General features: G+C 41.4%; 1 pseudogene; it reads left to right on the top strand.

Annotated features, from left to right (window-relative positions):
* Nucleotides 1–1,902: 1,902 nt before the first annotated feature.
* Nucleotides 1,903–2,383, top strand: LOC123594466 (annotated as a pseudogene).
* Nucleotides 2,384–11,522: the final 9,139 nt, after the last annotated feature.

Raw genomic sequence — 11,522 nt, 5'->3', positions numbered from 1 at the left:
CCAAAGTTGAAATGCCATGAATAATAATGATCTAAGCAAATATTTTTATATGACATGCTCCCTTCAGAGCATTTCAAAAGCATTGACATTCCTCCCACCAGATTTTACACCATTCATTAGAAATAGTTGAAACTCAGAGAAGCTGTGATTTACTTGATATCTTGTATTACAACTCCACAAGGAACTCAGGATTACCAATTTCCATTCAGAGTACTATCGTTAAATTACAAAATCTCCTAAAAAATGAAAACTAATAGCTAGATCACAATGTAATGGTAACATTTTTGCTAATTAGATGAGTAAAATCAATGCACTATAAATATAATTTACATCTGATTTGAATATTTCATAGAACCAACAGTGGCTGTTAATTTGGTAGGATTCACGGGCGCCTGGGTGGCTCAATCGGATAAGTGTCCGACTTCAGCTCAGGTCGTGATCTCACGGTTGGTGAGTTCGAGCCCCGTGTCTGCTGACAGCTCAGAGTCTGGAGCCTGCTTCCGATTCTGTGTCTCCTTCTCTCTCTACCCGTCCCCCACTCACGTTCTGTCTCTGTCTCTCTCTCTCTGTCTCTCAAAAATAAATAAGCATTAAAGAAAATTAATGTGGTAGGATTCAGTTTGACCCTGCATGATCCAGCTTCATAAGTATTTCCTTCTGTTTTTCAGATAGCATCACAAATATCATCACACCACTAGTGGAGGACATGATATTGAAAATTGATACAGTTGGTTTTTCTTAAGATATAACTGGCAAGGAACTCCTAGGAATCTATCCATATATTACATGATTTAAGATTATCAAAGGAGGATATCTTCCATTTTCTTGGATTTGAAAAATGGAAGCATCTTCAAAGTGCAAAAACAGTTGAGTCTTTATTTTGGTTGGATTCATTCTTATTCTCCCTTCCATAGAAAAATCACTCTCAGTCTCAAAGTCTAATTTTAATGAAGAAAGAACCACAGGGTGTAAGGCATTATCAAGAGACAAAAACACATAGGGTAACGTTTTCTTTCTTTCTTTCTTTCTTTCTTTCTTTCTTTCTTCTTTCTTTCTTTCTTTCTTAAAGTTTATTTATTTATTTTGAGAGAAAGAGAGAGAGAGAGCAAGCAGCGGGGGAGGGAAGGTAGACAGAGAGAATCCCAAGTAGGCTCTGCACTGCCAGCTCACAGCTTGACATGGGGCTTGAACTCCGGAACCACGAGATCATGACCTGAGCCGAAATCCAGAGGCATACACTTAACCAACTGAGCCACCCACGCACCCTGGTAATATTTTCAAATATTAGGCAAGGTAGCTACCTATCCGGGGAAGATGTATGTTGGGAAGCTACAAAAATGATGATTCCTCTTAATGTGAATAAATTCTGTTTCTTATCTATGTGAAAAGTAGACTTATAGAAAGGTTCTGCAATTATATAGAGGTTATTGTAATGCAAAGAAAACAGGCCACATTAGATTTGGATTCACATCACTACTTTCCCATCTAGAGTGTGTGGTGTTGGTTAAGTTACTTACTCTCACTGAGTCTTAGATTCTTCATCCACAGCCTGTTAATAATAATGGTACCTATTTCATAAAGTTGTTGTAGATGATTAGATGTTACAATAAAGGAAGAGCACTTTAGCACAGTGTCGTATGTAGTACTCGATAAGCAGTAGCTATTATTCTATGGAAAGGAAGAATTGTTTCTGTTTTCTTCTAAAAACTTGCAATAGAATTGAGACCCTGTCTGGTAAGGAGGGACAGAAGCACTAAGGCTCCTGTAGAGGTGAAAGTTTTTAAGGATTTTCCTAGAATAACTTCAGAATGAATCTACGTATTGGATTTTATCCAAATTGGGAAAACAATAGAGTCTTTGTTTTATTGTCAAATAATGTGTTAGGAATTTAAGTGATTAAAAATGGTTCCTTGGCCTTTCACAAAGACGGTGCAGGAGGCAAAGAAGGAAGACGCTGCTCCTGCCAAAGCCAAAGCCAAGGCTTTGAAGGACACGAAAATGGTGCTGAAAGGTGGCCACAGTCACAAAAGAAAGATCCTCCTATCACCTACATTCCAAAGGCCTAAGACACTGTGTCTCTGAAGGCAGCAAATATCCTTGAAAGAAGGGCCCCAGGAGAAACCAGCTTGACCACTATGCCATCACCAAGTTCCCCCTGACTACCCAGTCAGCCATGAAGAGAATAGAAGACAACAACACACTTGTGTTCGTTGTGGATGTCAAGGCCGACAAGCACCAGATCAGGCAGGCTATGAAGAAGCTCTATGACATTGACGTGGCCGAGGCCAACACCCTGATCAGGCCCAATGGAGAAAAGGCAGTTGTGTGACTGGCTCCTGACTATGATGCATTGGATGTTGCCAACAAAATTCGGATCATCTAAACTGTGTCCAGCTGGTGAAATATAAATACACGTTTTTTTCGCCATTTAAAAAAAAAAGGTTCATTGAGACAGGAATAATTTTATTCAAGTAACTTCTAAAATTCCATTAATCTGTGAGACCCAATTAAAAGAAACTTTGAATTATGGAAGCCAAAAAAACCCTGTGTTGTTTATGGAGTCCTCTTTCAAATAGCCTCATACATTTCCTTTTAAAACCGTTGGACTTTTCCAGAGTGTAGATTTTAGTTTTGATACTCCAAAATCATGACTTTGACTTATCTTTCATGGCAAACTTCAAAGTAGAAAAAAGGTACTTCAGTGTTTTTATTGTGATAAGTTTTTGAAGCTCTTAATAATTTAATTTGCAAGTATAAGGACCTCATGATTCAAAATGAAAATACAAAAACTTTCTCGACAAACTAATTTTATTTAGGCCATTTAAAACAATTGCCTAGACTCCTGCACTTTGGTCCACTTCCAGTAGGTCCATCGTAATAATGTAAGCTATCATCCTCCCTGGTTTGGACCATCGTAATAAGCTTTGACCTTATCAACCTATAGTCAAATCTCCATCGAACTGAGCGTGATCCTTATTAATCAGAAATGGAAGCATATAAATGCCATTCAAGGATCTTCAGTATCTTTCCATCACGCTTAAAATATAAGCTCCACAACCCTTACTATGGCCTACAGACCCTGACTGATGAAAATCTTCGTACTACAACTTTATCTCCTTTCACTTGACCTTTTGAACATCCAAGCACTTTTCTGGCTTTAGACACTTTCAGAATGCTACTCTTTTCTCTTTTCTTTTCTTTTCTTTTCATTTTTTGAGAGAGTGAGTGTGAGTAGGGGAGGGGCAGAGATTGGGAGACTGGATCCAAAGGAGGCTCCACCCTGACAGGCTGACAGCGGTGAGCCTGATGTAGGACTTGAACTCACAGACTGTGAGATCATGACCTGAGCCGAAGTCTGACTCTCAACCGACTGAGCCACCCAGGTGCCCCCGAATGTTATTTCTTTTTAACTCACAACTCTTCTCATTCATTTACATATGCCACTGTATTTATTGAGTGTTTGCTCTGCATTAGGTATAATAGTAGTTGATTGAGATATGCTGGAAGAAAGGCCCTAGAGTGGGAGATTACCTGGCATGGGTGGGGGGGGGGGAGGAATAACTGGGAGGTCAGTATAGCTGGAGGAGTGTGAGGAAGGGGAGAGTAGTAGGACATGTAGTCATAGAGGTAAGTTATGGAGATAGGGCCTTATTGGGCTACTTTAAGTATTTTGGTCTTCACTCTGAATGAGCAGGGAAGCCATTGGAGGATTTGGGGCAGAGGGACTGCATAATAAATCGGTTTTAAGTCATTCTGGCTTCTCTGTAGAGACTGGACTACATAGAGGCAAATGCAGAGGCAGAGGGACCGGTTTCCAGGAGAGTGCAGTAATCCAGGCAAAATATAACGGCCGCTTAGACTAGTGTAGGTGGTGAGAAGTAGTCAGCTTGTGGATCTATTTTGAAAGTAGAGGCAATAGAATTTCTAGTAAGGTAGGATGAGAGATGTAAGATCTCAAGAAAGATTCAAGGATGACTCCAGGATTTTGCTCTCAGCAATTTGAAAAATGGAGTCATCATTAGCTTCTAATGTTAAGACAGTGGTAGGAGCAGGTTTTGAATGAGGGAGGAGAATGAGATCAATTTAGGACGTTCTGAGTTTGAGAAGTTGCTTAGAAATCCAAAAGGAAGTGTCGGGGTGACAGTTGGAAAACGTGTGGCATTCAGAAACCATATTTGGGCTGGAGGTATGAATTTGGGGGTCACTGACATTTCAATGCCATTTAACATCATGGAAAATGATAAGATCACCAAGGGATTGGGTATAGATAGAGAGGAAAAGAAACCAAGAAACAAACCTGCGATACTTCATTGTTACTACCTTAGGGGGAAAGAGGAATGAACAGAGGGGACTGAAAAAGAGCTGTTGAGTGAGGTGGGAGGAAAACCAAGAAAGTATAGTGTCCCGAAAGGTAAGTGCAGAATGTATAGGAAAGCACCAGGAAATGGACGAGAGTCCATTGAGAGTGAAAGGTCAAGTAACATAAGCACCAAAAATTGAACGTTGGATTTAGCAACATGGAGGTTATTGGTGATCTTGACAAAAGAGTTCTTATGGATTGAGGGGGAAACGGTTGATTGGAGTAGTTTCCAAAGTGATTGCAGAAAAAGGAAATGAGAGACAATGGATACAAGCGATCATTTTGAATACTTTTCTGTAAATGGGAACAGAGAACTAGAGCAGAGGCTGGTGAAAAAATGGGAAGGAGTGAGGCAATTATCTTAATATGCGAGAAAGAGCACATCTGTAATCTATTGGGGAAAGAAGGAATACTTATTTGTTGATGTAGGAGAAGGAAGAGAGACTTGGCCGGAACCAGGCATTGAGGGGTGAGACGTAAGGGAATGACTTCCCGTGAGAAAACTGGTTGTAGGAAGTTGCAGAGAAGATTCATCCATAGCACAGATTGCAAGAAGAGTATATGGTTGCAGCTGGAAGTAGGAAGGTGGAGTGGTTTTGAGAGAATGCACAAGTTCCCCTCTAATTTTGTTCTTCAAAGTTCCCATTGAAGCATGAAGTGAAGACATCAGCCAGAGTGAGGATGAGAGTGAATTTGTTGAAGGTTTGGAGAGACAAAATAAGATGTAAATTATTTATCTGGAAGAATGGTAGGGTGAATAGATGAGGGAAATACAGGTTGTTGCCTGGATAGAATTAAGGGTGAGCAGTGGTTCTCAAAGTGTGATTCCATGACCAGCAGACTCAGCTCTACCCGAGAAATTGCTAGAAATGCAAATTATTGGGCCCCGTGCCAGACCTGGCAAATATTTAACCCTGGGATGAGACGCCCTCCAGGAGATTCTTCTGCCCAGGAAAGCTTGAGAACCACTGGATTAGAGGATTAAGTCCTTGAAGCGAAAAAGAGAGCAATCCATATGGCTGTGCATTTTTGTCCAGACATGTTCGGTGGCATAGGAGGACACAGGTGGAAGGTTGTTTTAACCAAGGCTGTGGTTTCACCAAGTAACGAAGTTATTGTTTTATTTTAATGTTTGTTTATTTTTGAGAGAGAGAGAGAAAGCACAAGTGGGGGGGGGGGGCACAAAATCTGAAGCAGACTCCAGGCTCTGAGCTGTCAGCACACATACTGTGAGATCATGACCCGAGCCAGCCAGGTGCCCCCGAAGCAACTAAGTTAAAATGAAAGAAGAGCAAGAGAACTGAGAATGGATGGAAACAGACCCTTATGGTCGTTGATTATGAAATTTAAATGGAAAAAGAATGAAGGGAGAACCTCAAAGGCAAGAGGAAGAGTGGAAAAGGAGCAGGCTCAGAGGATCCTGGTGGTAAACCAGAGGGAGTGAGCTGGAAAGGTAGGAGGTGGTTGTCAGAGAGGGTAAATCAAATTGAGACTATGGAGGGTTTATAGTTATTCGTCACGGGAGTGTCTACAACAGAGCTGACCAATAGAAATATGATGTGGTTCATGAACCTCATTGTAAATTTTCTAGTACCTGACACTTAAGAAATATTTATTTGATGTAAATATCCAGAGACTATCATTGTAACATTAACGAATATAAAAATATTAGTGACATATTTTACATTTTTTTCTATTAAATTGCTGAAATCAGTTTGGATCACCCCACGTGTGCCTCAACAAGTACAAAAGGATCGAGATCGTACCTTGCATGTTTTCAGACCGCAACGCTGTGCAGCGCAAAATCCACCCCAAGAAAAAATTGGGAGAGGCAGTGAATACTTGGAGATTAAAGAACATACTAAAAAATGAATGGGTTAGCCAAGAAATTAAAGAGGAAATTAAAACGTGCATGGAAGCCAATGAAATTGAAAACATGACCGTCCAAAATCCTCTGGACTACCCACGTGTGAAGCCCCAAGTAGCTAGTGACCACCATATGGGACAGTACGGGCCACAGAGGTGATCATCGGGGACAGTACCGTGGTAGGTTGTGGAGAACACCCTTGGAGGAAAGGAGCTTAAAGCCCGGGTGTGGGAAGAATTATCTAGTGCATGTTGAAGTTGCCCCGGATTGTTGCTGGAGAGAGGGTCAGTGAATCATGCTCGAGCACGAGGAGAGGAGTAGATGGCAGCAACAGTGAGAGGTTGTGGGCAACGCAATAGGATAACGGTAAATTCAGAGCTGGGCTATTTGAGATAGAGAGAGGGAGAATGATCTGGAGGCAGAGATGTGGACCCCGGAGGACATCTATTCCACTTCCAGGCCGAGTGGTGGGATGGGTGTGGAAGAGGAAACAGCCATCACTTGAAAGTGTGCAGCGGTGTCCTCAGAGGAAGGAAAGAGTCAAGGAAGAAGTTGAGCGTACACACATAGGACCTTTTGGTGCTGGTGGACCATGAGTTGCGGAAGGCACGGTGGATGGGTTTCAGACATTAAGGGGGAGTTAACAATACAGACAAAACAGGGGTGCCTGGGTGGCTCAGTCGGTTGAGCATCCAACTTCGGCTCAGGTCATGATCTCGGTTCCTGGGTTCGAGCCCCACATTGGGCCTGCTGAAGTCAGCCTGTCAGTGCAGAGCCCGCTTCGGATCCTTTAACACCCCCCTCTCTCAGCCCCTTCTCCCCCTCCCCCCGAATAAATAAAATGTTAAAAAAAAATGTTTAGGGGCACTTGGTTGGCTCAGTTGGTTAAGCAATGCAGTCTTGATTTTGGCTCAGGTCGTGATCTCACAGTTTGAGCCCAACGTCAGGCTCTGTGCTGACAGTGCAGAGCCTTCTTGGGATTCTGTCTCTCTCTCCTTCTCTCTCTGCCCCTCCCCTACTTACACTGTGTCTCTTGCTCAAAATAAAAAAATAAACTTAAAATGTTTAAGAAAATAAAAAATACAAACATACAATAAAGAGAAAGAAGGGGATGTACAAAGACTTCATCGGGATTAGAGTGTGCAAGATTAGGGAGATACGAGCCGAGGGTTTCTCGAAGTGACTGACATAAGTGAGGGTAAGGGACTGCATGAGATTGAGTGGATTCAAGGCAGGTGAGTGTGAGTTCCAAAGTATAGGGAAGCAGGGATATCTGGGGTTATCTCTGGATCCCTGCAGGTGAAAGAGAAAGTTCTATTGTGCAAGGTGCACAATGTACATCTGTCAGGGGAAAAGCAAACTTAATCCAAGGATGTATAACACTCTGTAATGCGTTGATGGAATTGAGGCTATCTAGAGAGGTGAGGTGTTATTCCAGTTGCGTGGGCCCCAACTTCACCTTGACCTTTGGTAATGAAGGGGTCGAAGACCTAGGATAACATGATTTTATTCACAGTAAAGATATTATATAGATATAGATGTATCTTGAACACATGAAAGAATGAAAAAATGTGAAAAATGGAATGCCCATAAATTATTGGGTGGGGATATAGATAAAGAACTGAATTAAATGAGGGTCCCAATATTAAGGAATAGCAACATGTTAATTGAAATGTGTTTGGGAGTTTAATTTTGTTGACAGCGGATTTCCAGATTTGAGAAGATGATCCTGGCCTTCTTCATTTTATGTTCTGTATCTGTGTTAATGAGAACAACAGCTTACCCAAGAAAGCTGGAAGTCAATATTCGGGGAAAGCTGCTGCTGCTGCTGCTGCTGCTTTGGGAACGTATTTTGCAGTTTTTCGGACATCTCGGGTTCATTCTAGGTTTCCTTCACATATAGTGTTAATCCACAGCTCTGTTCTGACTTCTGAGGGGATGCAAAGCGTTGTCATTCTTCCACCGCTCTGCGCTTTGAAGGGATTACTGCTTGGCCATACGCACAAGGCTTAAAGACTACAGGGAATACTAGTGATTTAAGAACATTCTGAGGGCAAAACTAATGATAGCCATGTACATTCTTCTGATTTTCTGACCTCTTAATTACTAGCTTGACAGAAAATAGAGCCCGCGTCGACTGGAATGTACCATCTGAGTATAGAAATTTTATTTCAGGATTATCTTAGTTCCTCACCAGACTTGGAGCATAGATTATGGACATATCTGTGGCAGGAGAATTTGAAATTGATTACTGTTTGGTTCCTAAATGTATACAAAACAGTTTATAAATTTGGCCACCCAAAATGTAGACAGTTCTGAATTTGACAGTTCCCAAGAACAAAGACGACCAGGTGCCACCCGGGGGGTGCTGTTTGAAACTCCTTTGATAAAGTACATTTTTGAAGGTCAAGTATCTTTTTCTCTCTGCTCTTCATTCTCTCCCAAAGTCCGTTGTCCGAATTTCGATGCCTATTATGGCTCCCTCTCAGCATCACTTTGTTATTAAAAGGAGATAGCCAATAAATAGTTGCTTCCAACTGTAATAAGTCCTGTGAAGAAGCATCGAGTGATATGAGAGCATATAATCAAAGGAAAGCAATTAAGTCTGTGAAGTAAGGAAATGTTTCGCAGAGGAAGCAATGGTGAAATTGAGATCCAAGAGATGAACAGGAGGCAGGTGAAAGTATTATGGAAGATTTCTATCGTGTTCCAAAGAGAAAAGCATGTTCAAGGGCCTTAAAAAGAGATGGGATGATAGGTACAGACAGGCAGCTAAAAGAAATTTAGTTTGTATGTAGAATGTAAGAAAATTGAAAAGAAGAATTAGAAAAATCATAAGAGCACATTTTTGCTTCGTAATGTAATTTCTAGAAGTTTGTTTTTTATAACTGTCTAACAAATTATTTTATTCCTTTTCATTTCTGGCAAATTATGTCAGGTGATCTCTACGATTAGTTAAAGGTAGCACTGAATAGGTCTATCAATTTGGTATGTTCTCACAATGGTATTTTGTTTTTTAAAATAAAGAATTGAGAAAGCACCCACAATAGGAGAAAGCTGTATTAGGCCTCAAATATAAGGGTTCCACTTTTCTCAGCAGTAATTTGTTTTAGGAACAAAACAAGCCTTGTCAATTATTTGGGAATTTATAATATGTCCCAAGTATTTTTGTGCACTCTGTGATTTATATTTTAGCTTTTCTTCCAGCATCTTTTACCCTAAAAAAGTTTTTAATTTCCACGTGATCAAATCCCTTACAGCCTTTCCTGTCCTGCTTAAGGACATCATCCTCAATTAGTTAACTCCCAAACACACATTATTTTTTATTAATTCATTCATTAATTTTGAGAGAGGGAGAGAGCACACCCATGTGAGTGGCAGGGAGGGAACCCCGAGCGGTCTCCATGCTCACCTTGGAACCCAACGCTGGGCTTGATCCCACAACCAAAAGAGATCACGACCTGAGCTGATATCAGGAGCCAGACGCCCAACCCCTGAGCCACCCATGTTGCACCACACCTACACACACTAATTTAACCAATATGATGCAAATATACTATCTTCTAGTATTATTATGATTCTCTTTTTGAGACATTTTAGTTCTTTAATCCACTTGGAAACTCCACACAAGAGTTCCTTTTCATTTTCCCTAAATCAGTGGTCCTTAACTGGTTCAGACGTGCCCACCCCCCCCCCAGGGATATCCAACCACGTCCGGGGACAGTTTAGGTTGTAACAACCGCAAGAGGGCCATCTAGTAGGTGGGGGCCGGGAATGTGGCTATACAGCCTCACACAACACACGATTATCCAGCTCAGAATGTCATCCCTTTATGACCTAATATGGATAGCTCATGTTCGTGTGTTTTGGGAAATATGTATTTTCCTATGAAAAGTTGAAAACACACGTGCATACACATACATGCACACACAGAATCATGTGGGAGACGTGTGGGGTGCAAGTTTTCTGCACAAGCTCAGATTCAGGGGCACCTGGGTGGCTCAGTCGGTTGGGCATCCGGCTTTCGCTCAGGTCGTGATCTCATGGTCCGTGAGCTTGAGCCCCGCGTTGGGCCCTGTGCTGACAGCTCCGAGCCTGGAGCCTGCTTCAGATTCCGTGTCCCTCTCTCTCTGCTCCTTCTCCACTCACACTCTGTCTCTGTCTCAAAAATAAGTTAAACACTAAAAAATTAAGAAAAAAATAAAGAGTTCAGATGCATCCCTCTAAAACTATGCCTTAAGTCCCCTTTATCATACCAGTGCTGCTGGCTCTATACAATCTTCCTATTAGCACGTAGGAAGGAAAGTTGAACAGCACACGTTCAAGTAATGTTCGCTTGTTCGTTTTTCTTATTATTCTATCTAACTCATTTTCCAGTTTCACACATCATACTCGAAATAATTTAGATTCCAAGACCAAGATAAAATAAAAACAGTTTTCCAGAATAAGGCTCTCACTGCCTTTATTGTACAGACAACGGAGGTATAGTAGACATGAACCATTTATCTTTTCTGAGGTGATCTTGTCCTTAATTTTGGTCCTGGATCAATGTTGTTTCCTGTTGTTGCTACTGACCTTTGTTAAGTACACATTCTAGTAAATTTGGAAAACTTAGCAGGAATCTGCTGTTAACATATCATTCCCCATGGCTAGGATCCATAAGATGTTTCCGGTTTTAACAGGAAAAACAAAAACAAAAAAACAAACAAACAAAACCCAGGAAAACCAGATTAAAAATGAAGTATAAAGGAAGGGATTTTTATTTATTCTACAAAACCCCAGCAGTTTAAAAGTTCTGTTAAAAATATTGGCTGTTAGCCATATACCTTGAGCGACCTTAAAATACTACATCAACTATGGCCTGACATATCCGGGAAAGATATATGGCGGCCATTGTCTTCCATTGTCAGCATTTAGCGCACTCTACATCCGGGCTTCTCTGAGATGATAGAAACACAATTTGTCACGAAGATCGGTGCAGACATACTGCCCTTGATACGCTACCCGTGTTGAGGCAGATGTGACGCAACTGCATTTCTGAGACAGTACTACTGATGTCCTGATGGGTAGGCGGCCTACATGTAGGTAACAGCTTTTCTCTGGGTGAAAACTTGGTTTTTGTTTTTGAGGATACCCAATACGGCGGTGTGCTGGTAAATGTTTAACGGTGTTCTGCAAACACGAGACAAAACGAACCCCACAGTAAACCCCCCTCGGTTTGTCGTGCAACATTTACAGTTGATGTCAGATTACCAGGTTGCCTTAATTAAACACAGAGGTGGGAAGAGTTGTGCA

The sequence above is a fragment of the Leopardus geoffroyi genome, chromosome X, assembly GCF_018350155.1.
Source record: "Leopardus geoffroyi isolate Oge1 chromosome X, O.geoffroyi_Oge1_pat1.0, whole genome shotgun sequence".
NCBI lineage: Eukaryota > Metazoa > Chordata > Mammalia > Carnivora > Felidae > Leopardus > Leopardus geoffroyi.
The sequence above is the reverse complement of the archived record's forward strand: the minus strand, read 5'-3'. Positions and strand labels throughout refer to the sequence as shown.